The sequence below is a fragment of the Sceloporus occidentalis genome, unplaced genomic scaffold (assembly GCF_023333645.1).
Source record: "Sceloporus occidentalis isolate IW3139 unplaced genomic scaffold, rSceOcc1.0.p SCAF_148, whole genome shotgun sequence".
NCBI classification, from domain to species: Eukaryota; Metazoa; Chordata; class Lepidosauria; order Squamata; family Phrynosomatidae; genus Sceloporus; species Sceloporus occidentalis.
This window is the reverse complement of record NW_028317128.1, coordinates 1,595,248-1,612,559: the sequence shown is the minus strand read 5'-3', so window position 1 is coordinate 1,612,559 and position 17,312 is coordinate 1,595,248. Positions and strand designations below refer to the sequence as shown.

At 48.0% G+C, this 17,312-nt stretch overlaps 6 non-coding genes across 6 annotated transcripts; all 6 read left to right on the top strand.

Moving 5' to 3' along the window:
- Nucleotides 1-358: 358 nt before the first annotated feature.
- Nucleotides 359-522, top strand: LOC149280753 (U1 spliceosomal RNA). The gene has a single exon (XR_016278113.1). It is a non-coding gene; the product is annotated as a U1 spliceosomal RNA (small nuclear RNA).
- A 2,256-nt stretch (nt 523-2,778) lies between these two features.
- LOC149280752 (U1 spliceosomal RNA) lies at nt 2,779-2,942 on the top strand. Its single transcript, XR_016278112.1, has one exon. It is a non-coding gene; the product is annotated as a U1 spliceosomal RNA (small nuclear RNA).
- A 2,256-nt stretch (nt 2,943-5,198) lies between these two features.
- On the top strand, nt 5,199-5,362 carry LOC149280751 (U1 spliceosomal RNA). The gene has a single exon (XR_016278111.1). It is a non-coding gene; the product is annotated as a U1 spliceosomal RNA (small nuclear RNA).
- A 2,255-nt stretch (nt 5,363-7,617) lies between these two features.
- On the top strand, nt 7,618-7,781 carry LOC149280750 (U1 spliceosomal RNA). The gene has a single exon (XR_016278110.1). It is a non-coding gene; the product is annotated as a U1 spliceosomal RNA (small nuclear RNA).
- A 2,257-nt stretch (nt 7,782-10,038) lies between these two features.
- LOC149280749 (U1 spliceosomal RNA) lies at nt 10,039-10,202 on the top strand. Its single transcript, XR_016278109.1, has one exon. It is a non-coding gene; the product is annotated as a U1 spliceosomal RNA (small nuclear RNA).
- Nucleotides 10,203-12,457: 2,255 nt separating this feature from the next.
- Nucleotides 12,458-12,621, top strand: LOC149280748 (U1 spliceosomal RNA). The gene has a single exon (XR_016278108.1). It is a non-coding gene; the product is annotated as a U1 spliceosomal RNA (small nuclear RNA).
- The last annotated feature ends 4,691 nt before the right edge of the window (nt 12,622-17,312 follow it).

The window sequence follows — 17,312 nt, the reverse complement described above, 5'->3', positions numbered from 1 at the left end:
AATGGCTAAAAAGGAGCTCTCTAACCTCAATAGGCCCTTATAACGCTGTGAAGGGCTGGGCTGAGTCGGCAGAGCGCCCGTAGGATTCACTTCAAGGCGCTGCATGCTGTGTCGCTGATGGTCAGCGCTATAGTATGCAAATGTGCCTGTTGCAATGCACTCTGGGATTCCTCATTTTGGGTCCACGGCTGAACACCGGAGGTTTTTTTCTGATCTTAAATAATAAGGAATTCTCTAGGTGCCGGCAGTTTGCCCAGAACAGCTTTTCTTAGCACAGTGGAGTCCTGGAGAAAAAAAATCCCCTTAAGTTTGGCGAAAGGGTTCCAAGCAGCGCCCCCTCCTTTTACCATAACAACTCATACTTACCTGGCAGGGGAGACACTGTGATCATGAAGGCAGTTCTCCCAGGGCGAGGCTCATCCATTGCACTCCGGCTGTGCTGACCCCTGCGATTTCCCCAAATGCGGGAAACTCGACTGCATAATTTGTGGTAGTGGGGGACTGCGTTCGCGCTTTCCCCTGATTATTTTGTAGAATGATAGAATTGAATGTTTTCCATGCGCATGCTAGGGGGATATGGCTGATTGTTCTCAGGGCGTATGGTGCAACCATCACGGCAACCGATAGATGGCGGTGGAAAATTTTCTTGGCCGTGCCGAGGAAACTTGCTGCTTCCTGTGACCATTTGGTTTCAGGGGTCGTGGAGGGGCTTCTGCACCTGCTTATTCTAGGAATTTGGGTTTGGGCGCTTCTTTCTGTTACTTCTTGTCGCTTTTCTTTTTGTTCTGTATGGAGCAGCCGTCAGGATAACCGATAGACGGCAGCAGAATATCTCGAGTGTCCCGGCCTAGAGGAGGAAACTTCGCTACATCTGTTTAGACTACATGTCTTTTAGCACAGGTTTGGTTTGGAACCCTGGAAAACGAAAGCAAACACTCTCACCCGTTCCCGGTTTGTTCTGGGGTCAGACGAGGCTCCCCTCTTTCACCGCTCATTTTCGTCTGTTGCAACGAGCTGTTTGTGGACTGCATCAGACAGGACCCTGAGATAAGATGGATCCTCCATGCCAGGAGGAAGAAACAGGACAGAGACATAAAGGCCTTACTCTACATGGATCATGTCACTGTTTTCTGCACAGATCGTCAGTAGGTGAGAGCACTCGGCCAGATGCGTGAGGACTTTGGCAAAGCTTCAGACGCAAAGGTCAGCTAAGGGAAGTCAGAAAGCATGCTCTGTGGACATTGGGAGCTCTCTTCCGACCCGCGGCATTTCACCATCGCTACAGACGTCCTCAAGACTCCAGGGGTCTGGTTAGGCGGAGATGGTGCGGCCCTGAAAAGCTGGGAAGGCAGACTGAACAAAGCCAAGCAGAGAGCTGCGCTACGGAGCCTCGGAAACCTTGCGATCGAGTAGTAAGTTCTGGTCCTGGGCAACGAGATTCTTGGCGTGCACCAGTATATGGATCAGGCGTGCTACCCTTGGCCACAGTCACTCAAGCCATCGCCAGGACAGTTTTCGTCTTCATCTGGAGCTCCAAAATGGACAGGGTAAAGCGCTCAGCCATGTACAAGACCCCTTACAAAGCTGACAAAGGAGTGCCTGATATATACCAAGCTTCTTGAGAGCATCCTTTGTGGGCAACTGTGTGTGTAGGACCTTTGAAAGACACTTCTTGCTACCTCTTGGAAGGAGCCAGAAATGGGACAAGTGGGACAGCTCCATCCTTTACAACTGGCACACACCCTGGCTTTACCAGGATGTTTAAAGGTTTGTGAAGGAACACCAGCTCGCGGTTAAACTAGACTTGTGGTCACCTAGTGTGATCTACAAACTCATCAGAGCCAAGGACAAAATGGAGCAGATTCCGGGGCTCCCCGTTGTCATGGCCGAGATAGTTTGGACTGATGTGGCATTGAGCAGACTGACCAATAGAAGCAAAGACATGGCATGGATAGCCATTAAGGGAGGCCTCCCCCTAAAGATATTCATGCACGCTAGGGGGCTGTGCGGTTCAGATAAATACCTCTGGGCGTGGAAACGTTGCCACTCTTTGTGTGTGGGCATTAAAACACCTCGCGACGTGAAGTGCTGAGCCTTCGTCGGTTTCTTTGTCAAATACATTATTGGCCTATCAAAAAAGACAAGGCTTGATACTCGTAGGAAGTCTCAGGTTGACGCATGACCATGTGAGGCTGCCAAGGGGGTGAGCGAATTGGTCCCCGGATCAATTCATTGGTTGCAAAGGAATCTCCTGCACTGGGAACCGTCAGGTAGCAGAGAGCATGGATGTGTGCAGACTTCTCCCGAAGCTACAACGTTCTAAACCATCTCCAAATGTTTTAGCAGCAACGTATTTTGAGTGGCAGTACCCATGCTAGAAAACCAGAGAGAAGATTGTCCGCTTTCTCTCTGCTCAAAGGAATGGCTAAAAAGGAGCTCTCTAACCTCAATAGGCCCTTATAACGCTGTGAAGGGCTGGGCTGAGTCGGCAGAGCGCCCGTAGGATTCACTTCAAGGCGCTGCATGCTGTGTCGCTGATGGTCAGCGCTATAGTATGCAAATGTGCCTGTTGCAATGCACTCTGGGATTCCTCATTTTGGGTCCACGGCTGAACACCGGAGGTTTTTTTCTGATCTTAAATAATAAGGAATTCTCTAGGTGCCGGCAGTTTGCCCAGAACAGCTTTTCTTAGCACAGTGGAGTCCTGGAGAAAAAAAATCCCCTTAAGTTTGGCGAAAGGGTTCCAAGCAGCGCCCCCTCCTTTTACCATAACAACTCATACTTACCTGGCAGGGGAGACACTGTGATCATGAAGGCAGTTCTCCCAGGGCGAGGCTCATCCATTGCACTCCGGCTGTGCTGACCCCTGCGATTTCCCCAAATGCGGGAAACTCGACTGCATAATTTGTGGTAGTGGGGGACTGCGTTCGCGCTTTCCCCTGATTATTTTGTAGAATGATAGAATTGAATGTTTTCCATGCGCATGCTAGGGGGATATGGCTGATTGTTCTCAGGGCGTATGGTGCAACCATCACGGCAACCGATAGATGGCGGTGGAAAATTTTCTTGGCCGTGCCGAGGAAACTTGCTGCTTCCTGTGACCATTTGGTTTCAGGGGTCGTGGAGGGGCTTCTGCACCTGCTTATTCTAGGAATTTGGGTTTGGGCGCTTCTTTCTGTTACTTCTTGTCGCTTTTCTTTTTGTTCTGTATGGAGCAGCCGTCAGGATAACCGATAGACGGCAGCAGAATATCTCGAGTGTCCCGGCCTAGAGGAGGAAACTTCGCTACATCTGTTTAGACTACATGTCTTTTAGCACAGGTTTGGTTTGGAACCCTGGAAAACGAAAGCAAACACTCTCACCCGTTCCCGGTTTGTTCTGGGGTCAGACGAGGCTCCCCTCTTTCACCGCTCATTTTCGTCTGTTGCAACGAGCTGTTTGTGGACTGCATCAGACAGGACCCTGAGATAAGATGGATCCTCCATGCCAGGAGGAAGAAACAGGACAGAGACATAAAGGCCTTACTCTACATGGATCATGTCACTGTTTTCTGCACAGATCGTCAGTAGGTGAGAGCACTCGGCCAGATGCGTGAGGACTTTGGCAAAGCTTCAGACGCAAAGGTCAGCTAAGGGAAGTCAGAAAGCATGCTCTGTGGACATTGGGAGCTCTCTTCCGACCCGCGGCATTTCACCATCGCTACAGACGTCCTCAAGACTCCAGGGGTCTGGTTAGGCGGAGATGGTGCGGCCCTGAAAAGCTGGGAAGGCAGACTGAACAAAGCCAAGCAGAGAGCTGCGCTACGGAGCCTCGGAAACCTTGCGATCGAGTAGTAAGTTCTGGTCCTGGGCAACGAGATTCTTGGCGTGCACCAGTATATGGATCAGGCGTGCTACCCTTGGCCACAGTCACTCAAGCCATCGCCAGGACAGTTTTCGTCTTCATCTGGAGCTCCAAAATGGACAGGGTAAAGCGCTCAGCCATGTACAAGACCCCTTACAAAGCTGACAAAGGAGTGCCTGATATATACCAAGCTTCTTGAGAGCATCCTTTGTGGGCAACTGTGTGTGTAGGACCTTTGAAAGACACTTCTTGCTACCTCTTGGAAGGAGCCAGAAATGGGACAAGTGGGACAGCTCCATCCTTTACAACTGGCACACACCCTGGCTTTACCAGGATGTTTAAAGGTTTGTGAAGGAACACCAGCTCGCGGTTAAACTAGACTTGTGGTCACCTAGTGTGATCTACAAACTCATCAGAGCCAAGGACAAAATGGAGCAGATTCCGGGGCTCCCCGTTGTCATGGCCGAGATAGTTTGGACTGATGTGGCATTGAGCAGACTGACCAATAGAAGCAAAGACATGGCATGGATAGCCATTAAGGGAGGCCTCCCCCTAAAGATATTCATGCACGCTAGGGGGCTGTGCGGTTCAGATAAATACCTCTGGGCGTGGAAACGTTGCCACTCTTTGTGTGTGGGCATTAAAACACCTCGCGACGTGAAGTGCTGAGCCTTCGTCGGTTTCTTTGTCAAATACATTATTGGCCTATCAAAAAAGACAAGGCTTGATACTCGTAGGAAGTCTCAGGTTGACGCATGACCATGTGAGGCTGCCAAGGGGGTGAGCGAATTGGTCCCCGGATCAATTCATTGGTTGCAAAGGAATCTCCTGCACTGGGAACCGTCAGGTAGCAGAGAGCATGGATGTGTGCAGACTTCTCCCGAAGCTACAACGTTCTAAACCATCTCCAAATGTTTTAGCAGCAACGTATTTTGAGTGGCAGTACCCATGCTAGAAAACCAGAGAGAAGATTGTCCGCTTTCTCTCTGCTCAAAGGAATGGCTAAAAAGGAGCTCTCTAACCTCAATAGGCCCTTATAACGCTGTGAAGGGCTGGGCTGAGTCGGCAGAGCGCCCGTAGGATTCACTTCAAGGCGCTGCATGCTGTGTCGCTGATGGTCAGCGCTATAGTATGCAAATGTGCCTGTTGCAATGCACTCTGGGATTCCTCATTTTTGGGTCCACGGCTGAACACCGGAGGTTTTTTTCTGATCTTAAATAATAAGGAATTCTCTAGGTGCCGGCAGTTTGCCCAGAACAGCTTTCTTAGCACAGTGGAGTCCTGGAGAAAAAAAATCCCCTTAAGTTTGGCGAAAGGGTTCCAAGCAGCGCCCCCTCCTTTTACCATAACAACTCATACTTACCTGGCAGGGGAGACACTGTGATCATGAAGGCAGTTCTCCCAGGGCGAGGCTCATCCATTGCACTCCGGCTGTGCTGACCCCTGCGATTTCCCCAAATGCGGGAAACTCGACTGCATAATTTGTGGTAGTGGGGGACTGCGTTCGCGCTTTCCCCTGATTATTTTGTAGAATGATAGAATTGAATGTTTTCCATGCGCATGCTAGGGGGATATGGCTGATTGTTCTCAGGGCGCTATGGTGCAACCATCACGGCAACCGATAGATGGCGGTGGAAAATTTTCTTGGCCGTGCCGAGGAAACTTGCTGCTTCCTGTGACCATTTGGTTTCAGGGGGTCGTGGAGGGGCTTCTGCACCTGCTTATTCTAGGAATTTGGGTTTGGGCGCTTCTTTCTGTTACTTCTTGTCGCTTTTCTTTTTGTTCTGTATGGAGCAGCCGTCAGGATAACCGATAGACGGCAGCAGAATATCTCGAGTGTCCCGGCCTAGAGGAGGAAACTTCGCTACATCTGTTTAGACTACATGTCTTTTAGCACAGGTTTGGTTTGGAACCCTGGAAAACGAAAGCAAACACTCTCACCCGTTCCCGGTTTGTTCTGGGGTCAGACGAGGCTCCCCTCTTTCACCGCTCATTTTCGTCTGTTGCAACGAGCTGTTTGTGGACTGCATCAGACAGGACCCTGAGATAAGATGGATCCTCCATGCCAGGAGGAAGAAACAGGACAGAGACATAAAGGCCTTACTCTACATGGATCATGTCACTGTTTTCTGCACAGATCGTCAGTAGGTGAGCAGCACTCGGCCAGATGCGTGAGGACTTTGGCAAAGCTTCAGACGCAAAGGTCAGCTAAGGGAAGTCAGAAGCATGCTCTGTGGACATTGGGAGCTCTCTTCCGACCCGCGGCATTTCACCATCGCTACAGACGTCCTCAAGACTCCAGGGGTCTGGTTAGGCGGAGATGGTGCGGCCCTGAAAAGCTGGGAAGGCAGACTGAACAAAGCCAAGCAGAGAGCTGCGCTACGGAGCCTCGGAAACCTTGCGATCGAGTAGTAAGTTCTGGTCCTGGGCAACGAGATTCTTGGCGTGCACCAGTATATGGATCAGGCGTGCTACCCTTGGCCACAGTCACTCAAGCCATCGCCAGGACAGTTTTCGTCTTCATCTGGAGCTCAAAATGGACAGGGTAAAGCGCTCAGCCATGTACAAGACCCCTTACAAAGCTGACAAAGGAGTGCCTGATATATACCAAGCTTCTTGAGAGCATCCTTTGTGGGCAACTGTGTGTGTAGGACCTTTGAAAGACACTTCTTGCTACCTCTTGGAAGGAGCCAGAAATGGGACAAGTGGGACAGCTCCATCCTTTACAACTGGCACACACCCTGGCTTTACCAGGATGTTTAAAGGTTGTGAAGGAACACCAGCTCGCGGTTAAACTAGACTTGTGGTCACCTAGTGTGATCTACAAACTCATCAGAGCAAGGACAAAATGGAGCAGATTCCGGGGCTCCCCGTTGTCATGGCCGAGATAGTTTGGACTGATGTGGCATTGAGCAGACTGACCAATAGAAGCAAAGACATGGCATGGATAGCCATTAAGGGAGGCCTCCCCCTAAAGATATTCATGCACGCTAGGGGGCTGTGCGGTTCAGATAAATACCTCTGGGCGTGGAAACGTTGCCACTCTTTGTGTGTGGGCATTAAAACACCTCGCGACGTGAAGTGCTGAGCCTTCGTCGGTTTCTTTGTCAAATACATTATTGGCCTATCAAAAAAAGACAAGGCTTGATACTCGTAGGAAGTCTCAGGTTGACGCATGACCATGTGAGGCTGCCAAGGGGGTGAGCGAATTGGTCCCCGGATCAATTCATTGGTTGCAAAGGAATCTCCTGCACTGGGAACCGTCAGGTAGCAGAGAGCATGGATGTGTGCAGACTTCTCCCGAAGCTACAACGTTCTAAACCATCTCCAAATGTTTTAGCAGCAACGTATTTTGAGTGGCAGTACCCATGCTAGAAAACCAGAGAGAAGATTGTCCGCTTTCTCTCTGCTCAAAGGAATGGCTAAAAAGGAGCTCTCTAACCTCAATAGGCCCTTATAACGCTGTGAAGGGCTGGGCTGAGTCGGCAGAGCGCCCGTAGGATTCACTTCAAGGCGCTGCATGCTGTGTCGCTGATGGTCAGCGCTATAGTATGCAAATGTGCCTGTTGCAATGCACTCTGGATTCCTCATTTTGGGTCCACGGCTGAACACCGGAGGTTTTTTTCTGATCTTAAATAATAAGGAATTCTCTAGGTGCCGGCAGTTTGCCCAGAACAGCTTTTCTTAGCACAGTGGAGTCCTGGAGAAAAAAAATCCCCTTAAGTTTGGCGAAAGGGTTCCAAGCAGCGCCCCCTCCTTTTACCATAACAACTCATACTTACCTGGCAGGGGAGACACTGTGATCATGAAGGCAGTTCTCCCAGGGCGAGGCTCATCCATTGCACTCCGGCTGTGCTGACCCCTGCGATTTCCCCAAATGCGGGAAACTCGACTGCATAATTTGTGGTAGTGGGGGACTGCGTTCGCGCTTTCCCCTGATTATTTTGTAGATGATAGAATTGAATGTTTTCCATGCGCATGCTAGGGGGATATGGCTGATTGTTCTCAGGGCGTATGGTGCAACCATCACGGCAACCGATAGATGGCGGTGGAAAAATTTTCTTGGCCGTGCCGAGGAAACTTGCTGCTTCCTGTGACCATTTGGTTTCAGGGGTCGTGGAGGGGCTTCTGCACCTGCTTATTCTAGGAATTTGGGTTTGGGCGCTTCTTTCTGTTACTTCTTGTCGCTTTTCTTTTTGTTCTGTATGGAGCAGCCGTCAGGATAACCGATAGACGGCAGCAGAATATCTCGAGTGTCCCGGCCTAGAGGAGGAAACTTCGCTACATCTGTTTAGACTACATGTCTTTTAGCACAGGTTTGGTTTGGAACCCTGGAAAACGAAAGCAAACACTCTCACCCGTTCCCGGTTTGTTCTGGGGTCAGACGAGGCTCCCCTCTTTCACCGCTCATTTTCGTCTGTTGCAACGAGCTGTTTGTGGACTGCATCAGACAGGACCCCTGAGATAAGATGGATCCTCCATGCCAGGAGGAAGAAACAGGACAGAGACATAAAGGCCTTACTCTACATGGATCATGTCACTGTTTTCTGCACAGATCGTCAGTAGGTGAGAGCACTCGGCCAGATGCGTGAGGACTTTGGCAAAGCTTCAGACGCAAAGGTCAGCTAAGGGAAGTCAGAAAGCATGCTCTGTGGACATTGGGAGCTCTCTTCCGACCCGCGGCATTTCACCATCGCTACAGACGTCCCTCAAGACTCCAGGGGTCTGGTTAGGCGGAGATGGTGCGGCCCTGAAAAGCTGGGAAGGCAGACTGAACAAAGCCAAGCAGAGAGCTGCGCTACGGAGCCTCGGAAACCTTGCGATCGAGTAGTAAGTTCTGGTCCTGGGCAACGAGATTCTTGGCGTGCACCAGTATATGGATCAGGCGTGCTACCCTTGGCCACAGTCACTCAAGCCATCGCCGGACAGTTTTCGTCTTCATCTGGAGCTCCAAAATGGACAGGGTAAAGCGCTCAGCCATGTACAAGACCCCTTACAAAGCTGACAAAGGAGTGCCTGATATATACCAAGCTTCTTGAGAGCATCCTTTGTGGGCAACTGTGTGTGTAGGACCTTTGAAAGACACTTCTTGCTACCTCTTGGAAGGAGCCAGAAATGGGACAAGTGGGACAGCTCCATCCTTTACAACTGGCACACACCCTGGCTTTACCAGGATGTTTAAAGGTTTGTGAAGGAACACCAGCTCGCGGTTAAACTAGACTTGTGGTCACCTAGTGTGATCTACAAACTCATCAGAGCCAAGGACAAAATGGAGCAGATTCCGGGGCTCCCCGTTGTCAAGGCCGAGATAGTTTGGACTGATGTGGCATTGAGCAGACTGACCAATAGAAGCAAAGACATGGCATGGATAGCCATTAAGGGAGGCCTCCCCCTAAGGATATTCATGCACGCTAGGGGGCTGTGCGGTTCAGATAAATACCTCTGGGCGTGGAAACGTTGCCACTCTTTGTGTGTGGGCATTAAAACACCTCGCGACGTGAAGTGCTGAGCCTTCGTCGGTTTCTTTGTCAAATACATTATTGGCCTATCAAAAAAGACAAGGCTTGATACTCGTAGGAAGTCTCAGGTTGACGCATGACCATGTGAGGCTGCCAAGGGGGTGAACGAATTGGTCCCCGGATCAATTTATTGGTTGCAAAGGAATCTCCTGCACTGGGAACCGTCAGGTAGCAGAGAGCATGGATGTGTGCAGACTTCTCCCGAAGCTACAACGTTCTAAACCATCTCCAAATGTTTTAGCAGCAACGTATTTTGAGTGGCAGTACCCATGCTAGAAAACCAGAGAGAAGATTGGCCGCTTTCTCTCTGCTCAAAGGAATGGCTAAAAAGGAGCTCTCTAACCTCAATAGGCCCTTATAACGCTGTGAAGGGCTGGGCTGAGTCGGCAGAGCGCCCGTAGGATTCACTTCAAGGCGCTGCATGCTGTGTCGCTGATGGTCAGCGCTATAGTATGCAAATGTGCCTGTTGCAATGCACTCTGGGATTCCTCATTTTGGGTCCACGGCTGAACACCGGAGGTTTTTTTCTGATCTTAAATAATAAGGAATTCTCTAGGTGCCGGCAGTTTGCCCAGAACAGCTTTTCTTAGCACAGTGGAGTCCTGGAGAAAAAAAATCCCCTTAAGTTTGGCGAAAGGGTTCCAAGCAGCGCCCCCTCCTTTTACCATAACAACTCATACTTACCTGGCAGGGGAGACACTGTGATCATGAAGGCAGTTCTCCCAGGGCGAGGCTCATCCATTGCACTCCGGCTGTGCTGACCCCTGCGATTTCCCCAAATGCGGGAAACTCGACTGCATAATTTGTGGTAGTGGGGGACTGCGTTCGCGCTTTCCCCTGATTATTTTGTAGAATGATAGAATTGAATGTTTTCCATGCGCATGCTAGGGGGATATGGCTGATTGTTCTCAGGGCGTATGGTGCAACCATCACGGCAACCGATAGATGGCGGTGGAAAATTTTCTTGGCCGTGCCGAGGAAACTTGCTGCTTCCTGTGACCATTTGGTTTCAGGGGTCGTGGAGGGGCTTCTGCACCTGCTTATTCTAGGAATTTGGGTTTGGGCGCTTCTTTCTGTTACTTCTTGTCGCTTTTCTTTTTGTTCTGTATGGAGCAGCCGTCAGGATAACCGATAGACGGCAGCAGAATATCTCGAGTGTCCCGGCCTAGAGGAGGAAACTTCGCTACATCTGTTTAGACTACATGTCTTTTAGCACAGGTTTGGTTTGGAACCCTGGAAAACGAAAGCAAACACTCTCACCCGTTCCCGGTTTGTTCTGGGGTCAGACGAGGCTCCCCTCTTTCACCGCTCATTTTCGTCTGTTGCAACGAGCTGTTTGTGGACTGCATCAGACAGGACCCTGAGATAAGATGGATCCTCCATGCCAGGAGGAAGAAACAGGACAGAGACATAAAGGCCTTACTCTACATGGATCATGTCACTGTTTTCTGCACAGATCGTCAGTAGGTGAGAGCACTCGGCCAGATGCGTGAGGACTTTGGCAAAGCTTCAGACGCAAAGGTCAGCTAAGGGAAGTCAGAAAGCATGCTCTGTGGACATTGGGAGCTCTCTTCCGACCCGCGGCATTTCACCATCGCTACAGACGTCCTCAAGACTCCAGGGGTCTGGTTAGGCGGAGATGGTGCGGCCCTGAAAAGCTGGGAAGGCAGACTGAACAAAGCCAAGCAGAGAGCTGCGCTACGGAGCCTCGGAAACCTTGCGATCGAGTAGTAAGTTCTGGTCCTGGGCAACGAGATTCTTGGCGTGCACCAGTATATGGATCAGGCGTGCTACCCTTGGCCACAGTCACTCAAGCCATCGCCAGGACAGTTTTCGTCTTCATCTGGAGCTCCAAAATGGACAGGGTAAAGCGCTCAGCCATGTACAAGACCCCTTACAAAGCTGACAAAGGAGTGCCTGATATATACCAAGCTTCTTGAGAGCATCCTTTGTGGGCAACTGTGTGTGTAGGACCTTTGAAAGACACTTCTTGCTACCTCTTGGAAGGAGCCAGAAATGGGACAAGTGGGACAGCTCCATCCTTTACAACTGGCACACACCCTGGCTTTACCAGGATGTTTAAAGGTTTGTGAAGGAACACCAGCTCGCGGTTAAACTAGACTTGTGGTCACCTAGTGTGATCTACAAACTCATCAGAGCCAAGGACAAAATGGAGCAGATTCCGGGGCTCCCCGTTGTCATGGCCGAGATAGTTTGGACTGATGTGGCATTGAGCAGACTGACCAATAGAAGCAAAGACATGGCATGGATAGCCATTAAGGGAGGCCTCCCCCTAAGGATATTCATGCACGCTAGGGGGCTGTGCGGTTCAGATAAATACCTCTGGGCGTGGAAACGTTGCCACTCTTTGTGTGTGGGCATTAAAACACCTCGCGACGTGAAGTGCTGAGCCTTCGTCGGTTTCTTTGTCAAATACATTATTGGCCTATCAAAAAAGACAAGGCTTGATACTCGTAGGAAGTCTCAGGTTGACGCATGACCATGTGAGGCTGCCAAGGGGGTGAACGAATTGGTCCCCGGATCAATTTATTGGTTGCAAAGGAATCTCCTGCACTGGGAACCGTCAGGTAGCAGAGAGCATGGATGTGTGCAGACTTCTCCCGAAGCTACAACGTTCTAAACCATCTCCAAATGTTTTAGCAGCAACGTATTTTGAGTGGCAGTACCCATGCTAGAAAACCAGAGAGAAGATTGGCCGCTTTCTCTCTGCTCAAAGGAATGGCTAAAAAGGAGCTCTCTAACCTCAATAGGCCCTTATAACGCTGTGAAGGGCTGGGCTGAGTCGGCAGAGCGCCCGTAGGATTCACTTCAAGGCGCTGCATGCTGTGTCGCTGATGGTCAGCGCTATAGTATGCAAATGTGCCTGTTGCAATGCACTCTGGGATTCCTCATTTTGGGTCCACGGCTGAACACCGGAGGTTTTTTCTGATCTTAAATAATAAGGAATTCTCTAGGTGCCGGCAGTTTGCCCAGAACAGCTTTTCTTAGCACAGTGGAGTCCTGGAGAAAAAAAATCCCCTTAAGTTTGGCGAAAGGGTTCCAAGCAGCGCCCCCTCCTTTTACCATAACAACTCATACTTACCTGGCAGGGGAGACACTGTGATCATGAAGGCAGTTCTCCCAGGGCGAGGCTCATCCATTGCACTCCGGCTGTGCTGACCCCTGCGATTTCCCCAAATGCGGGAAACTCGACTGCATAATTTGTGGTAGTGGGGGACTGCGTTCGCGCTTTCCCCTGATTATTTTGTAGAATGATAGTTAAATGGTTTTTTTGTGTATGATGGAGATATGGCTGCTTGATTTTATGTTTTATGTCGCAGTTGTCCGGATAACCAATAGATGGCAGTGGAAAGTTGGTGTTTACTGTAACAATTTTATTTAATGATAGAGAAAGCAGGCTTTATCGTTTTATTAATTTATGAAGGTTTTGCTGGAGACGGGTCTCAGTTGTTGCGTTTGCTTTCCGCTGATAGTTCTGTTTAATGATAGAGATGACTGTTCTATGAGTATTTTTGGGGATTTAGGTTGCAGCTGTTAAGATAAGCAACAGATGACGGTAAAGGATGACTTGACTTGGTTTATGAACCTTTGCTCTTCTTCCTGATTTGCTTGTTACGTGGGATTGTGTAGAGGGTTGTGCTGCTGATTATTTAAGGATTTAGTGTTTGCACACTTATTACTGTTGTTGGTTTTTTTTTCTTTTGATCCGGACAACCAATAGATTGCAGCAGAATATCCCGGCATGGTGGAGGAGATTTCCCTACATCTGTTCTGGCCGTGTCCTTAAGGTTTTGTTCAGAACTTTGGAAAATAATGTCAAATACTCTTTCCGGGAACTCACACAGAGGCTTAAAGAATCAGACGCCACCAAGTGACAAAATATTTTACTGCTCGTGGTCCAATGTCGGATTTTCCAATGACCACTAGATGTCGCTGTTATAAAAAAAAATATTTTACCGCTTGTGGTCCAGTGTCGGATTTCTTAGTGGCCACTAGATGTCGCTATTATAAGGAAGAATTAGCCTGACTATTAGAGAGATTCTGGATGTGATTTTAGCGATGAAGGTGATTATAATAAAATATCTCCAGTAACTCAACTGATTCAAATTCAACTGACACAGAACATTTCAGTGATACAAATGAAAATGAAAATGTTGATAAAAATACCAAACGGTACTACCTCCAAAATAAAATCATTGAAAAAGGTACTTTAGTAATGATCCTAATTTTGCCATCAATGCAAGAAACTGAAGGCAGGCTAAATGGTAAACGGCACTTCGTGATGAAAAATTAAAAGTATGCTACCAAAGATTGTGTCGTATGCAGCAATAGAAGAATATAGGGGCAAAGACGAGAAACTGCCTACTTCTGTGAAACTTGCGCAAGAAAACCTTGCTTACACCCGGGTGTATGTTTTAAAAGTTTCATACAATGAGAAAATACAGAGACTAACATAATATATGGTTTTAGAATTTATAAATTGCTTTTGTAGTTATAAGAAAATATAACAGTGTTGTATAAAATTTAAAAGTATGTGTTTTTTTTCCAAAAATGAAATCAGACCTGTTCTGTGTACCTAGGAACCGCTTCATAGGGAACGGGGCAACGTCGGTCAAGCTGCTGATGTTGGTGTTCTGAACCACAGCTGGGCCTATAAGATTATTTTACCATTTTTTCCACATGTCCCTGATCATGTCTAATGCTGTAATACTACTTTCTTTTTTGTTTTGCCCCTGTTGGCCGCCATACGACGCTATAAAGTGGACAAAGTAAAAGAGCAGCCATTTAGAAGGAGTGACGAACCGCTGAGAGACTCCTTTGATTGCCTATCCCATGCATGTTTAAATCCCCTCACTGTATTACCCTCTACCACTTCTGCTGGGATGCTGTTCAATTTATCTACCACCCTCTCAGTAAAGTAAAACTTCTAGATACTTTGCAGGGGTCACTAACAGCATTCACCCCGCAGGCAAATTTATTTAAGTATAGGGTTTTTAAAAAAAATCTATTATCACTAATAATTATTATGTTTTATGTATTTCTATTATTGTGAAAAAAAGGCCCTACTTCTCCTGAACAAAATGAGGTGTAATTTGTGCCGGTTCACCAAATATGGAAAACGAGAATCATGGTTTAACAAACATGGTAAAAAAAAATATATTTTTTGGTCCTTTGGTTATAAAATCCCTCTGGACTGAAGGGGTTAAGTAAGTTTTTTTTTGGGGGGGGGGGTTGCATGGATTTAGTTGCCATTTCTGGAAGATTTTGTTTTCAAGCTCACCAACAGATGGCGGTAGGAAAGCATCCCGGCCTTCGAGGGAAAAACGGAAAGAGGCAGCCGTTGCTGGGTGGTTATGGGCCTATAAAATTCACCTCGTTATCACAAAGCAGGATCTTGTGCCCCATTACCCTCACCCTCCGCCAGTACAACCCTCTCCTCCCCATGAGTCCTCACCAGGACGACCCAAACATCTGCCCCAGTTCCTCCAGAGTCCCTATAGGTCCATTCGGTGGTGGCGGCGGGTCCCTCAGCTGCTAATGGAGCCGCTACTTGATAGACTACGCGCAGGCGGTGCTCTGTGGTGTATTTCAGATCACCTTTGGCTACACGGCAACCCGAGCATAGGATTCTCTCCTGGTCGAGGCTCCTGGAAGTTAAAAATTGTGCTTTTGCGGAGCAGAAGATTGTGGAGGAACCGCGCATGGTACACGCAGGTAATTTACCTGAGAGAGTACAGCATGGTCAAGCTTTTGTAGCTTTCTTCAGAGGAAGGGGAGGCCTCAGGTCTTCAGAAGGCTGCAAGAGAAGTTCTAGGACCTTTTGGACCTTCGGCGTGGGAGGTGGAGGATGATCCGGAGGAGACCAAAGAGGGCCTGAAAAGGCACTTCCAGGCGAACCATCTTCCTCTCCGGAGTGGAGAATCTTGAGAAGGGAAGGAAATGCAGCTCTTCTTCAGGAGCCTCCACTTGCACATTGCTGACTGAGCTGCGATATAGCCAAGGCAGGGGAAAGAAAGTATCCTACAAGGAGCTCTACTCACCTAAGGTAACAGACCGGTCAGTGTCAGATTGAGGAGATCTCAGGATCTGCCACTAAATCATCAGGAATTCTAGTAACAGCCTCCCCAAAGAGCTGTATTTAACTCTGCGGGACATCACTGGCTCGGACTTGCTCAAATCATATGAGGAGGTGGTGGAAGAAAGCTGTGATAGGGTATGATCACCATCTTATCCAAAAGATCTGGCATCGTATCACCCCCCTTAATGTGGACTATAAGATCCTAGTGAAGGTACCAGCTAGTGCGTGGCAGTCGGTCATCGGGGAGATTGTCCACCCTGACCAGACATGCGGTATTTTGATAAGATTCAGGCACAAAGATCCACTGCAGGAAGTTGGAGAGCTTGCTGTTTGGAGATTGGGACCTGTTTTCACAACCTGCTGCCTTTTATCATCGTTATGGACTTTATCAAGATCCTAGAGGTCTGGTTTAGCAGAAAAATTCATTTTTTTCCATCCTGCTTTATGTGGACCGGACATAACCCCCGTCGGTCAAACCATCCCCAAGGCAGTTTTCTACCTCAAAATGGAAAGCAGTGTCTCATATACCAAGCTTGCGAGAGCCTCATCGGCGTGCGATTGTGTGCATAGAATGCTGAGAATACGCCATCTCTTTGCGGGGTAGAAATAACCCCCAGCCCTCACCCTTCTGCACCCTCCCCCCAATTTGCCCAGGTGTCACTCTTACATTATCACTTTTTTTGTGCTCCTGGAACCGTTCAATGTTTTTAATGTTGTGCCATGATTTCTGTTTAATGTCAATGCATTATTGATTGTTCCATGTGTATCGTTTCTATTACAGACTTTACACAAATATATCGCAGATACGTATAGAAGCTGTCATAGTTATATAGTAATTTACGTTGAAATAAGTAAACCTCGCTATTGATCCAGAGCAAGGCAAAAAAGCAAAACAAAATGAAGGGAGTTTTGATTCTGCCTCAAAAAGGGGAAATATTCCTTCCTGACTCGAAAATGGCCTCTGATTTCCCACTCGATCAACAAACTGTAACTAATCCCGTCCTTATAACGCGTTATATCCTGTATATTCCTCATATTATATATTATATACTCTCCGGCCGTATAACTAATCCCGTCCTTATAACCCGTTATATCCTGTATATTCCTCATATTATATATTATATACTCTCCGGCTGTATAACTAATCCCGTCCTTATAACGCGTTATATCCCTGTATATTCCTCATATTATATATTATATACTCTCCGGCCGTATAACTAATCCCGTCCTTATAACCCGTTATATCCTGTATATTCCTCATATTATATATTATATACTCTCCCCCGTATAATTAATCCTATCCTTATAACCCGTTATATCCCTGTATATTCCTCATATTATATATTATATACTCTCCCCCCATATAACTAATCCCATCCTTATAACCCGTTATATCCTGTATATTCCTCATATTATATATAACGTTCTTACATGTTCGATTTCTTGTTGGTTCCTTTTTTTTGGCCGTATATAACAGCTTCTTATTGTCAAGATAACCAACAGATGGCAGTAGAAAGTCCGAAGCGGACTAAGTCACTTAAGCGCGCGAGAGAAACCGTTACAAATGAAGAAGAGACCGCTGTTCCTGCATAGTCATTGGCCTGTACAATACTCCCCGTCATTACAAACCCCGTTATATATCAGCTTATTCTTGGTATTTTTTACTTAGTGTCTCTAGTGTGATTCTACACCATTCTGGAACACACACAGTTAAGGAATCTGCCCCTGTGGGGCATTAATAATGGAGAGATGTGAGGTAGTAGAGACAGAATCCATTTTTTTCAGACTTGGTTGGCGCACTCTGAGCGCGGACCCCGCAGACTCCCTGTCTCTGGATAATGGGTGGGCTA